The sequence below is a fragment of the Bacillus rossius genome, chromosome 5 (genome assembly GCF_032445375.1).
Source record: "Bacillus rossius redtenbacheri isolate Brsri chromosome 5, Brsri_v3, whole genome shotgun sequence".
NCBI lineage: Eukaryota > Metazoa > Arthropoda > Insecta > Phasmatodea > Bacillidae > Bacillus > Bacillus rossius.
In genome coordinates, this window is record NC_086333.1 from 49,738,336 (window position 1) to 49,753,166 (window position 14,831).

At 33.7% G+C, this 14,831-nt stretch overlaps 1 non-coding gene across 1 annotated transcript; it reads right to left on the reverse strand.

Moving 5' to 3' along the window:
• Positions 1-11,111: 11,111 nt before the first annotated feature.
• Trnay-gua (transfer RNA tyrosine (anticodon GUA)) lies at positions 11,112-11,197 on the reverse strand. The gene is given in 2 exon segments: positions 11,112-11,147; positions 11,161-11,197. It is a non-coding gene; the product is annotated as a tRNA-Tyr (tRNA).
• Between the last annotated feature and the right edge of the window lie 3,634 nt (positions 11,198-14,831).

Consider the following 14,831-nt stretch of genomic DNA (forward strand, 5'->3'; position numbering starts at 1 on the left):
TTAATTTTTAGGGAATAAATTTTAAACCTGTAAAATTCTTCAATAATATAAAAAATTTGTGCTCCAATTTGACCTTTTCTTTACCTATTTAAATAAAAGTAATGACATATACTATACTTCGTAAAAACACGGATATATAATCAATTTATCGCACCTTTTCTCCAAAAACAATGTTCACAATAAACAACGAATTTTTAAAATGGTATTGCAATTTTTTTTTAAATTTATTCACTGATATGGTTAAGAGCAGAATCGTTAGCCAGGTTTATAAGTGTAGATAATACAATATTAAGATAATATTACCACAATATACTTTTCATCTGTTGAAAGCACGGTTTCTCAGAGAATAAATATTAAATTATATGTTTATCTAAATATAACGCATGGTGACACGGCCACAATAGCGATTCGCCTATGCTTCAAATTTCAATACTCATTTCGTTTACATAATTTTATAGTTTAAATTTTATAATTGAGTTCTATTTTTAATGTCTAAACTAGGCGCAAGCTTGCAGAAAGCGTTCAATATGGTAGTTTGTTCTGTGGGTTTTAGTATTGCTTAATCTTATGGAACCATATAGGTATTTTTAATAAGTAAAATATAAAGAAATAGTCTGTACATCTAAAATAATAACGATTTTTTTTTAATTTTCAGTGGAAGTGATTTTCGAAATAAGTGCAGTGATGTTGGAGTTTACTTATTACAAACAAACACTCGGTGCTTGTGTTGTTGATAGCATGTGTGTAAAACTCTGCCTCACTCGCACGGCAGACCCGTCAAACACCACGAGACAGGAAACGAACCCAGGGGGCTCGTGCGGAACGCGGCAGAACTCGTTTTGCGAGACTCGACACGTGTCCTTGAAACGTCCCAGGCGAATAGCTGGTGCAGAATGTTCAACACGTTCCCCTTCGGTGCAGCGACACGCAAAACAGCCCGTTATTTCATTTTTATTACTATTTTCATCCAAGACCGCTTGTAGTTTCCTGCTTGGCAAGGGATTGCCGACGATTCACCGACACCCGATCAGTCCCTGAACATATCCGAAGATCACCGCTCGTTCGTTTAACTTCGCGATCGGAATAAAAAAAAAGACGCACCTAAGTCTCCCTCTAACCCGGACCCATCCTACAAAATATATTTATTTTTAGTTAAGTAAAGAAAAAAAATGGTGCGTTTTCATGTATTTTCGTTATTTAGAGTATAGTAGATGTCACTGACATAACATATTCAACCTTTCATTTTAGTAAAGATCATCTAAACGAGCATCACGATGCTTCAGTTTTATTTTACACACTTTAAAAGTTTTCAACTACAAAAACTCTATCAAAAAACATTTCAACACTTATAAACAATTCTGGGCATTATATTGTATATGATTTGAGAAAACTTTAATTTTTTTTTCACCGTAAATCATCCACATTAAAATTTAAAATACTGCTTTCAAAACGGAATTTACATCTTGATTCCATTTCAAAAGTGTTTTTTTTTTTTAAATATGTATACAGAAAACTTTGTTTCAAAGGGCTTTATAATTTTATTGCAGTTGTGAAGTTTACATTGACATTGATGGTAAAGTTAGGGAAAATTGTTTCCTCCGACTCTAAACTGGATTAGCCTCTGCATGCCATTATTTAATCACGTCATGCTGCTGGTTTCCCTTCCTCCTCATACGGTCGGGGAGCGGGAAATGACGTACCGGAAGTTTCGCAAACGTATAAGTGGTGAGTCAACAAAAGTTAACTTCGTGGACTTCCTTTAAGGGAGGAAACCAGATGCACAGAAACAGTTTTGGTTTAGGGAGGTAGAGTATAGGAACAAACTGTAAAGAAATGCCAGCGTATGCCACATACACACACACTCTCTCTCTCTCTCTCTCTCTCTCTCTCTCTCTCTCTCTCTCTCTCTACCTTCCAATCTCATTTTCCGCGCATTTCCGAATACCTTAATGCATCGTATTCGTATCTTCAGAGTAATCTACCAACTCCCACGAAAATTTAAAACCTGCTTAAATTCCTGCATGATAAATTATGATCCATATGAAAACGTTTACCATTCTCTAAATAATAGTTAAGTATTACATTACTGCTAAAGACGATATCATTTCATATTAAGTAAAACAGTAATATAAATAGTCACCATAGTTATGGCTTGTAAACTCTTTGTCTCAATTAATATTATTCACAATATATTATCAAATGAAGAAAACACGTATTCGATTTATTTGAAATTTTCTTAATATTATATTTATGTACAAAGATATAAATTATGTTTGTAAAAATTCTATTAGAACTGGTTTGTTTTTAAACACTGGGAATATAAGTTAAAAAATGCTTGCCTTATCAGCGAATGGGTTGGGAGCATAAAAACGTTCATCTATTTATATATTGACATAATGTGTGTAGCTTATATATGTACTCACACAAATTTAATATACGTGGCTATATTTTTTTGAAGTTCTTAGTCAACATTACATAAACACGTTATGAAATTCTGCAAAAACGCACTGTTTAAATAAATTAAATTACTTTTCCTACCAAGCGGTTTGAATTATTAGATTCGTGCAGAGAAAATAAAGTAAAAACTTTCGCTATTTTTGTTTACCTCCATACAATATTTAGCAAAGCTTTTCATGCCAACCCATCAGCTAGCCCGGGCATCGGTTAATACTGATAGGATTAAAAAAAAGCAAGATTTTTTTTTGTTAATCCTACATCCGTTCGTATGTTAATGGCTCAGATCAACGTATAGGGTAAAGTCGGGTAAGAGACGCATCGGCTAAGAGTACGAAGTGTCATTTTTCAGTAGTTGGCAACAGTGATCGTGAAGAGGCAGCAAGAACCATATTGTGTATCAGTTGTCTATCATCTTCAAGCTTGTATACGAGATCTTCGTGTATTCTATTCAACGTGGTAGGCAAAACTGTGTTTCTTTCATAAATATTATAATTTTCTGACACTACACTCTAAGCATCAGCATAAGCTAGCGATTAAGAATGTAATTGTATTATACATGAAATAAAAGATTGAAATGTGTGAATTATTATACACTAGGCGCGAGCCAAATGTATGGCATGTGATGCTAACTACCAGAAGATATTTCAACTAAGGAAAATGAGGCTAAGTGTACGCACAGCAGGTGAGGCTCAGAGTACATGCGTACTCTTACTCGCTCATTGTGCGTACTCTTATCCCCATATTGTCCGTGGGTATTTCTTTCAGTGGTACACTAAACAATGTGGTTTTTACTTTGGGGATCTGGAAGATACAGTTACGTATGGGTAAATACAAAAGAAAAACAGACCGCAAGCTGGAGTTCACTAACGAAAACCTAGAGGAAGCTAAGAGACGACTAGAAAATTGTGAAAGTAAAAGGCAGGTTGCAATAGCACTAGGAACAAATTAGTGTACACTGAGGAAAAGGCTTAAAGCAGTAAGTAGGCCTATTCAGTTTTATCGTTAAATACATAGGTCAATGATATTGTTAAATCAAGGTACAATAAAATATATCCAAGCTTGAAATCAATTCTCGTAAGTAGAGTTTTGCTTTTAACTGTATTAAATTCCCTGATTGAGGCCCTAGGTTTCATGAACAGTGGAGTGGCTAAAACATTTTGTGCAATATTCCAAGCCTACTGAACAATACCCAGTTTTGTTAATTCTGGATAATCACGCATCTCATTGCACACTTCAATGTGTTCTTTTCTGCAGAGATCATCACATCACTCTACTTTCCCTTCCTCCACATGCGAGTCACATGTTGCAACCACTCGACAAAGGATTCTTTGGGCCTCTGAAAACTGCTTACAGTACATAAGCTGACCAGTTTATGGTAGACAATCCAGGGAAATGTATAACACAAATGCAAGTTGCCGGATTATTCAGGGCTGCATACTCAAGAATAGCTACACTTGAGAAGGCTAAAAACGTTTTCCGCTCAACTGGAATACATCCATTCAACCCAAAGATTTCGCTCCATCACAACTTACTGCCCGCGAACAAAAAAAAAATGAACAGACTTTCCAGCAGGAGATCGCAAACAATGCTTCCACTGAACCTTTACAAGTGACAACTCTAACAGTTGTTTCCGATGAAGAACATATTAACCAGCAGGTGGTTAATAATTATGTTATGACTAGCTGTACCCTGCCACGCTTCGCTGTGGCACATTGTGATTGAATAGTTGAGAAATAAGAAACAAAACAAAGACTACATTTCATATAAGTTTAATTTTGCAATACTTGTGGATATACAATATTTTTTTGTTTTTCCACTGTATGCGTAGATATAGACTATCTGGTTTTCCGACTCGGGAACACGCAACATACAGTTGTCCATGTGAAAAGCAATCCGCATCTAAATCTAAACCACACAATTCTAATGATTGACCTTGAGCTTTATTGATTGTGATTGCAAAAGCCAATCGAATTGGGAATTGCAATCTTTTAAATTGAAGTGGTGTATCGGTCGGGATCATGGGTATTCGAGAAATGAGGACTTCTTCACCTTTAAAAGGCCCCGTTAAAATCGTTGCTTCCACTACGTTATTCATTAATTTCTTAACTAAAAGTCGCGTGCCATTGCAGAGTTTTGGCTGATTAATATTCCGCAAGAGGATAATTGGCACACCTATCATGTAATTGGAAACGAATATTGTTTGTCATGTGACTGCGCCATTACTATTGCGGTTGTCACCGAGTGTTTTCCTCGATTACGGCAGATGGCGCGGTCACTTGTACACAGCTAATAGGTAAAAATCTGTTTTTTCGCACTTGTGCTATGAATGTGATGCAATTGTTGTTATTGGCGACATAACATTTTAATTTAAATTAAAAATTTAAAAAAAAATGGTATAGGGTGTACGGAGTTCAAAAAATGAATCGCCTAGTACCATCTACACGCAATCCCACATCAAGTGGACATAGACCCATACAAAACATAACCTCTACTTACGATTGATGCAATTGTTGTTATTGGCGATAGAACATATTAATTAAATAAAAAATAAAAAAAAGGTATAGGGTCTATGGAGTTCAAAAAATGAATAGCCTAGAACCATCTACATGCAATCCCACATCAAGTGGTGATAGACCCATACAAAACATAACCTCTACTTACGATTGATGCAATTGTTGTTATTGGCGATAGAACATATTAATTAAATTAAAAATTAAATAAAAAGTATAGGGTCTAAGGAGTTCAAAAAATGAATAGCCTAGAACCATCTACATGTGGTGATAGACCCATACAACACATAACCTCTACTTACGATTTGGATAACGGCGCAGCTCAATCGAGACACAATCACACTAAAGTACCTCATTCATATTGTACAATTAGTCCCATACCGGTACGCTTAGTAATTTTTTAATTATTGCACCTCACATTAAAAGCATTCTCATTGTATATAGCCATTTCCCGCTCGCTTCACTTGACGTAGTTTTTTCCATTGCTAAGAGAAATCCTTTGGCATGGAGAAACGTTTTCATAACAGAAAATGCGTGATTTTTGTTTTTATTGGTGAGAAAACACATTAATAAAATGACGCAGTTACTTTTTCGCGGTCGCGGGTATGTTGCTGAAGTGAAAAGTAGATAAAAACAATCCTTGATGCGGGTTGTATATAATGGTAAAATTTCAGCTCGATCGGTGCAGAACTTTTTGAGATTTTGAAGCGTACACAAACCAAAATAACATTTTTATATATATAGATAAGCTATAAGATAAGAATTATTTAATTTTCAAATGTATTGTACGAAATGTATTTTTTAATTTAAACGTATTTTTATCAATAGAGTCGAAAGAATATACTTTCAAATTAAATAAAGTTTTTTATTCTTTCTTGAAATATATAAATATATATACATACATATTTGTGTAAATTATAGTCGTCAAGGCACAATGGTCGAGTAGCCTGATGCAATATGGTACAGCATCGTCGAGCGTGGTCACAACTAAGTTGGGTGACCATGATATTTAGTTATAGAAACTTTTTTTTCCGACTTTTCCGGTGGATTTTCCCAAACTTTTATTTCATATAAACACTCTTCTGTTAAGATGCAATGTTCTGTAAAAATTTCAATCCAAACCATCGTATACTTTCCGAGTTTTGCGGCCAAATACATACGGAAGCTAAATTTTTATATATATAGATGATGCCAGTTTCAAACTTACCAAATAGGCCTACCCCTATGACTACAACACAACTTACTGTTGCGCAAATTCATCCATTGCCTAAAGAAATAGTTGTAAAAACACGAAAAACCACTTCAAAAAAATATGAAATTTCATCTGCTTCGCCTTTTAAAAATACACTTGTTAAAAAGTTAAATAAAACAGCAGATGAATAAAAGGCGAAAAGAGATAGAATGGAGAGGAAGACAGGATTAAAGAAACAAGTGGATTTTTCTAGACCATCAAAGTCTTTCAGTTCTATTTCAAGAAAAAGACCCTCATCTCAAGTTCTTCCCGCTTATAAATTATCACTTTCTTCTCAACTGTCAATCAATTATCCAGGTTGTAAGGAGATGTATGAAGAACGGATTACTGAAGACTGGATTCAGTGTAACGCTTGCTCGGAGTGGTGGCATGAAGATTGCACAAGTTATGAAGGAAGTATGTTTGTTTGTGACTACTGTTAGTGCGTACTCTTTCCCGATGCTTTGAGTACTCTTACCCGAACCTGAGTCTAAGAGTACGCATTTACATAGTTTTATTTTAATTGATATATAAATATTAGGACACTTTCATTATATAAATGCTTAGTGTTAAACTGTTTTTGAATATGCAGAGAATAGTTCACAATGTGCAAATATCGCAAAATTATAGAAGTTTATTATATATATCTACAAAACCTTTAAGTGCGTACTCTTACCCGACTTTACCCTACAATTGTATCAAGGTAAACTCGGTTTATAATCCGGACTTTCGGTGATCCGGACAGGGCACGGTCCCATCTAGTCCGTACTAGCGGGGCTCTGTTTCTCTTAGAACAGTCACGGTTCTAGGTGAAGAAATTGTACAACAACAAAAATTCGACACAACGCTATCCTGAGACCAAAGTATTCCTATGAAAAGCTCCCACCGAATGCTACGTGGTTAGTTTATCTTTATTTCTTACTTAGATCTTGTTGCACCGCGTGTGAGTGCAGAGATATAAATCCGTTTCTGCGTCAGAGGAAAGTTTCACATTAATCCCGCAGTCATAAAATCCGCAAGGGAACAAAAACAAACCTCCGCACCGTGCCGCATGGGAAGTATATTTACCATCCAGCTACATACGGCGAGGGCGTTTCTGTGTTTGAAGTTCACTGCGGACCCAGCCGCAAACACATGTTCGTACACATCGCCACAGCCAACCGCCAAAGAAGCCACGACGCGTGCATTTACGACTGTTGTTTGTTGAGCATTCGTCAGATTATTTGTGCTGGTAGTCACGAACGAGTCTGCGATCGGAAATGCGTCGTGCTGAGTGTGATAAGCTAGCGGTGACTCACCTCCATAGCTGATGGGATAGCCTGTCACTAGGAAAATAGTTTCGCAATATCTAATGGTTTCACAGAAATTCAGACCCAGTGAGATACGTATCTAAAACTGCCTCAGAGTGCAATTCTATACGTTATTATGTAACAGAAAAACTGAAATATTTCCTTATGAGTGTCCCGTTTACTGTAGACAGTATTAAGTCCACAAAACTCCGTTGAGATCATCGGCGATACGCCGATTTATGATTTATGAAATTTAATCATTATTAAATCTTGCTGCATTTCTTCTGAACAATAAATTTTGAATTGCCTGGTTTGAAAGTTGAACCTTATTACAAGTAAAATTACTCAGCCCATAGACGCTTGCAAAGTAGGAGAGAAGGGCATAGAATTGTATAAATACAACCCAACCGTTATTTGAAAACTACAACTTAAAAACTATTGTTTTGCGCCTACGCAGTTATAAAAAAAATAAACTTTTATCATTGACAACTAAGTTTCGCTGTCATCAATAAATCACTTCATGGGCCCTGAACATTATTTGGTCCTCACCACAATAGATTTGGTAATATATTTATGACAAAAGATTTTTCTGCGGGAAAATTATTTTTGTGTTTTTGTAGAATATGTCTACTGGTCGTTAAAGATTATATTAATTTGGGATAGCTAATAAGGTGTGTTTTAGAAATTTTTTTTTATAAAAAAAAATCAATGCTAGAATATCGCCTAAAACATTTACTTTGTCTTTTTTTTGCGTGCAATATAATTATGTATATTATTTAGCCATTACGGCAAGTGAAGCGAGCCCTAAAACTATTTCACAACCCGTAAATTATTGTGGTACACTTAACGAAAAAACTATTAAGCCTCTAGATTTGAAATTTACCATAGTAATTTAAAGTCTATAATTATTTTTGTAAACAAATATTAATAATAACGAAACAACGTTGTGTAACATTTTATTAACGAGAATGTTGTTACACTACTAACGCTATTTAATAAAAAATTATAGAATTAAAAAGGCATAACGATGTGTAATATTGCATTAACTTGACTGTTACTAACCGCAATTTGTTAGAAATTACACAAATAAAAGGGCATACCGATTAGTAATACTTCTAAAATGTTTAGGAACAAAATCGCTCGACTATTTAAATAAAAAAAATTGATATTAAGTTTATGTGGAGTTTTAAAAAAAAACTAAAAATTGAACAAAACAAAATAGAGAGAGGTTCTGAATTACAAAATTGTGGATGTGCGTGCATTTTTATTTTATTGAGCATTTATGAGGTGTATCATGATTATAAATAACTAATAACTAATTTTTTATTTTATTTTATGAATATTTAGGTAAGTATCTATTTAAGACAGATAGTAGGCCTATATGTAAAATCGGTAGTAAGGTGAATATTTTTACTTAATTATAAATCCCATAATTTTAAATTTTATATATACTATAACAAAAAATTCTACGTGTGGTACAGCTACGATCTCAAAACTCTAACGAATTTTCAAATTTAATTCTTTCTCACACTGTGCAAATTAAAGTGTAAAATGTTAACTGTCACAGTTCAATTCATTTCTGATTTTTAAATTAGCTGATATTTTGCAAAACATTTAACTATGTATCGCGAAAATGACCACGAGTGTACATGTATTAATACTATTATAAATTTTAACAATTTTGTATTTGTTATTGTCACAACGAAACGCCACGAAGCCGTGCTTTAATTGGACGTAAAGAACGCGAACGTAACAATTCTTTGATGAGTGATGCACGAGAACGTCAGAAAAGACCTCGAGATGCTGAATTGTATTCTTATCGAGAAGGTGCTCACTATTTTGAGTATGCCTATAATTTTTTTAATGCTCAGAAAAATCTGGAACTAAAATGTTTCAATTTATGTCATCGTTGATGGTTTGATTTACATATTGAAGAAGATTGACTTTGTACACTTTGTCACAAATTTCAAGTTAAAAGAGAAGGGCATATATATTCCATAGATAATTTATATGGATCCTGGACCATAACCTGATGTTTGAAAGAAAATAACTTTTCTTAAAGAACAATTAATCACTCAAGTTCATCCGGTTATTACAACAGATCGACTGAAAGGTGTTCAATTTGGATAAAGTGGGGGAAAAAACCTTGAGATCCCTCACAAAGCCATGTTTTTTGCTAGTATTATTATATATTATACAATTATTGAAGTCTGTATGTCAGAATGTATTCACACGCAGCGCATCAAAAAGACTCCATGGGATACGCACATTGGTGACGTCCTTATTGCCAACTATGTTTTCGTGCCTCAAAATCGAAAAACAAAACCGCAGGACGTAATAAAAAACAGCGCAGAGCCGTTTACGCTGCAAGTAAGAGTTCAGGGCCAATGCAGAGGGCAGCGTGGGTAATTAAATAGTGGGTCGGAAAGTTATCATCTTGTCTATGTAGATTATTCATTCACTTTGTTGACTGGAATAAAACACTGTTTACTGTCGAGAATATTTGCAAGTCAAGGGAAATCACGCCGAAATAAATATATTTGCACTAACAAACGGCGAAAAAAAACCTCTTGTCAACATCCTATACATAGTTACGCTCATAAATGTCACACTGACTCTGTAACGCCAGAGAGATAAATTTGGAGATAAGCGTATCATGAAGCACAGATATTATTTTACTACATAGAGATGCGTATAAAAAAATGGAAGTTAAACAATAAAGTAAAGTTTTAAATACAGCTACATAACTGGAACACGCCTTGATTATTAAATTCAAGTGTTATATTCATCATAAATCAATGGATGTCTTAGGCTCCTTACGAATAATTATGCTTATATTTACTAAAAACACTTATATCTCAGAATGTTTAGTTCTAAACGAAAAATGTGATAAGTTTTCCCTTTTTGGAAATCTAAGTTTGCGTCACTAGGAATCTTTTGATGATTTTTTGAATTTTATAGTTATGCCATTTAGAAACTATGTTTATATCTTAGAATTATAAATGCCCTAAAGTTTTTTTTAGCAGATTTGCTTTTTTGTAGTTACGCCCTTTTGAATTTTTATATTATATTCTTCTTTTGTAGCTACGTGATTTCTTGTTGCTAACATTATCATAAATAGCACAGATGCACTATATATATATATATATATATATATATATATATATATATATATTAATAATTTTGTCAACTTTCAAATATTTTTCATTATATACATATAAAATAAATAATTTTCGTTCACACAATATTAAAATAAATTGTTTGTTTAGTAAAAAATTACACTACATTATAGTGTTTGATATATTCATCACTTTTCAACGGACGCCTTATTCGCCTTACAACCGCCTAGTTCAATTATATTTCCCCAATTTGACTCCATGTATCGAGAACAATTCATGTAACTGAATTACGTAAAAGTAATTTATATTAACGTTATAATAATCAAAATGTTATTGGGAAAATATTGAATTAAATAAAAAAAAATTATACAATAATATTATTTTATTAGTTACATGAGGATGAAGAGTTTAAAATATTTCAACTGTTACTGAAGGCTTAAAGATAATACATATTAAAAATGAATTACTAAGGTAACATTTACGGAAGAAATATAAAAAAACTTATTCCTCCGGGCCGGATTTGAACCAGCGACCTATGGATGTCTGAATACAGCTTACTACCCACCGCTCTACCAACTGAGCTACCAGAGGAACTTGCGAAAATGTGTTGTGTATAATCAATTTCATTGCGTTTGGTGAAAGTAGTCCACCCGTCAGCTACTGACAGTGAAAAATGTATTTGCCCTCAGGAGTTTCGCGTTTTTCACAACCGCGTCAGACCACAAGCCTTCCACCGGCAAAAATACTAACTGATAACTATGTAATTTACCCTAAAGTAAATTGTTACCGTCCATAGGTTAATAATTAGAGTTTCTCACTTAAAATGCTGATTTCATTGTTGATGCGTACTTGTGGTGGTTATGAAGAAGTAGTGATTTTTTTTGGTAAAATTTTCTTGAAGATTTATACCTGAAGTATAGTAACTCACTGAGAACTGAGTCTAAACCTCTCCAAGCAAAAAAAATACAGTATATAATGGATCGGAAGCTCTTGAATAATGCGCTTCAATTAAAGCCCGATTTCACATCAAGGTTTACTTTGTTTTATAAATACTTAGGCTATGTTTTGAAAAGCATTAATAAATTATATTGCAACGAAGGGCCTATAATACTTCAAAACTAAGCAAAAAATATTTATAACTATTAAGTTATATTACGTAATAATGGTAACAAATATTTTTTTTTTTTTTTTAGTGTAGCTTCAACTGCCAATGGAGTTAATGTTTTCATATTTGTCAGATTTTTCTATTTTTCTATAGAAGACTTTAAAAACGGATACGAAATGTTGCTATTTGGCGTTTATGGACGTTACATATACCTACTTACTACTAAAGTAAAATGGAAACATAATGTGAAGACACGTGACTGAATAATAGAGATAAGTTAATTTTGTTATTACAATATCGTAACTATGTTAATACTTCCTAATGAAGAATAAACAATCTGGCTTCATTATAGTTTTTAAATGTAGTGTTAAACGTTCCATGCTTATTTTTTTTAAATATAATATGAAATTAACTTCAATGTTTTAAGGGGCTTCTAGTCACAATTTATTGAATTGATTTTCATTATTCACGTGTCATACCATTGGTTGAATAATTTTCCGTAAAATAATGGAAAAGGTCTGGTAATATTTTCCCAAGAAGTTTGTAAAACTGAAATAAAACTTATGAAGTACGATAATAGGCAAAAACTGTCTATCTTAATAAATTGTTTGTAACTTAGTCAGTTTTATTACAAAAAAGGTTTATTTATTACAAAAGCGCCATTATGTTGGATTTAAACACGAACAGTTTAACTTGCCACGTATAATTGCCTTAAAACACTCATTCACTATGACTGGTCAAAAGTAACTATTTATGTACAATCGTATATCCTAACTCTAGCAGTCTGCCGTCATGATTAAACTTTTTCACATTTCCGAAAAGATTTCTGTAAATTTACGAGCATTTATGATAGTGTACTTAGCCAAATTTACGTAAAGTCTAAGCTCGCACAAAACCTAACAAGTAATTTGATTGACGTTAGCAGCATGAAGAAAGAAATTTACATCTTATAAGTTGGCGGCGCTGCGACTTACAACAAAAAAATTAGCCATTGTCCTCTCCATCTCTTAATTTTCCAGATTTTTTTTCCTTCTTTTCCCCAGCGGTTGTTAGAGTGATGATGTAGGCCTAAGCCTGTTTGATTCCGAAGAAGCTCATGAGAAAGAATTCTTGAAGACCTTCATCGCTAGATAATTAGTTTTCTTTGAATACTCCTTCAAAGGATGGTTCTAATTGAGCCATTTACAAATTATCGGATATTTACGAACACAAAAAATATTACTTTTCTAACGAAAAGCAATTCATCACTTTGAAATATAATACCAAAATAATCTTTTGAAACTACATTCACTTAAACCTTCAGCTATTTCAGGCCAATAAAAACTAACTGAAACTTTTTTATTATAAAAAATTTCAAAATATTATTGTTATGATATTTTAATCGCTATTTAAATATTTTTTACGGCCGTTGTTATAAAGAGTTGTAATTAAGTTATATTGGGATTTTACGAGGTAAACAAAACCAAAAGCTGAAAGTGCACAAATCAAAGGTTTGAAGAAAATTAAAAATTGTAAAAAAAAGAACTCACATTATGTAGTTAAAACATATGATAAATAGTATAGTGATTTTCACTCTCTAAATTCCAAATACCACTGATAGCTAAAATACCAGGTTTTTGACAGACTTTGGAGATTTACCAACTGAAACACAACATATTTGCCTTGCAATCTAAAAGAACAAAATACTAATTTCTTTGACACACATCATAATTACTAACAGAGACACCAAGTGACCGCTTCGGTGTTTCAGGACTCAAGGTGGTCACAGTGTATTTACGCTGTTTTGTCTGCCGTAATATATTTATCCGAATTTTTTGTTTATCAGAATTATCGTAGGCAATAAATTAATTGTAAATGTTATGAATTTTCTAAAGAACCTCTTGCTGAATTTTTTTTTTTGTGTTGCGCAAGTGGCAAAGTCAAACTGGCGCCATTGGTACAGCCACCAGATACATAGCGCTCATTGGTTTCTGGAACGGCAACAGATTCCACACATTTCCTGACACAAATACAAAAATACAAAAGTTGCTTCCAAATGACTTTATTTGGGGCAACAAATGTGGTTGCTAACAATTTCATGCCCACTTTCAAGGTTATAATAACACATTATTATTGTTATTACCATCACTATTATTACTATTTATATATTAACCTTTACAGATTCAAATTCAAATTTATCATCCAGCAGGTTCGCTATTGCCACCGCAGGATACAAACTATAAATCTTTACAGATTTATTTTATGGGCAAATCACCACAATAAGTAGATCAGCGTTGCGCACACAACAGTTCAGTGAAAAGACCAACTGTGTACCAACTATACAACCTTTTTTTTCATGAACACAATCAATTGATTGCATTGTTCAAAACCGCACTGGACCGCATGCCATTTGATAATCACAAAAGTGTTATCAGAGCCGATAGTGCACCTGAGGGAGAACGCGCAAGACGTTTTAATGCGCCAGCAATTGATGATGTCGTTATTGTCGTCGTTGGTGAAAATATGCAATCCCGTGATATCGTTCTACATCGGCGGTACTCTCAGCTGCAGCGTGTGTACGAAATGCACCGATCACATGATGCGTTGCAATATCCCGAAATATTATGGAAGGTGAAGACGGTTATCATTTCTCTCACAGATGAGTAGCAAATCTATAATTTTTTCTAATACAATACGATTACTTAATTCAACTAACACAAACATTTATTTTCAGGTGCTGAAACTAACAAATTGTCAGTTCAATAAACTATTATTCATATCGACTGATGCTTCGTGATAATGAAGACAATCACATCTTGAAATGTCGGCGTCTATTTCACCAATATGCAGTAGATCTGTAAGTCAAAGTTAAAACTGAGCGATTGAAGTTCATCAGATTGAACTAGAAAACACTCCGTTCCGAAGAGTATATACACCTTCGAGATGCCATCAATGCTGATGGAAACACATAGAATGTCGGGCCGAATGACGTTTCTCCCAGCAAAGTAAGTCGGAATTCCGCGACTTATGAGTAGTTATGTTATGGGGCTCCGGGGACAGAGGCTGGAGGCATAGGATTCAGGATTGGTGACCTTTGACCTCTGACGTCATGGTTTTTACCTTTGACCGATGACATCATCA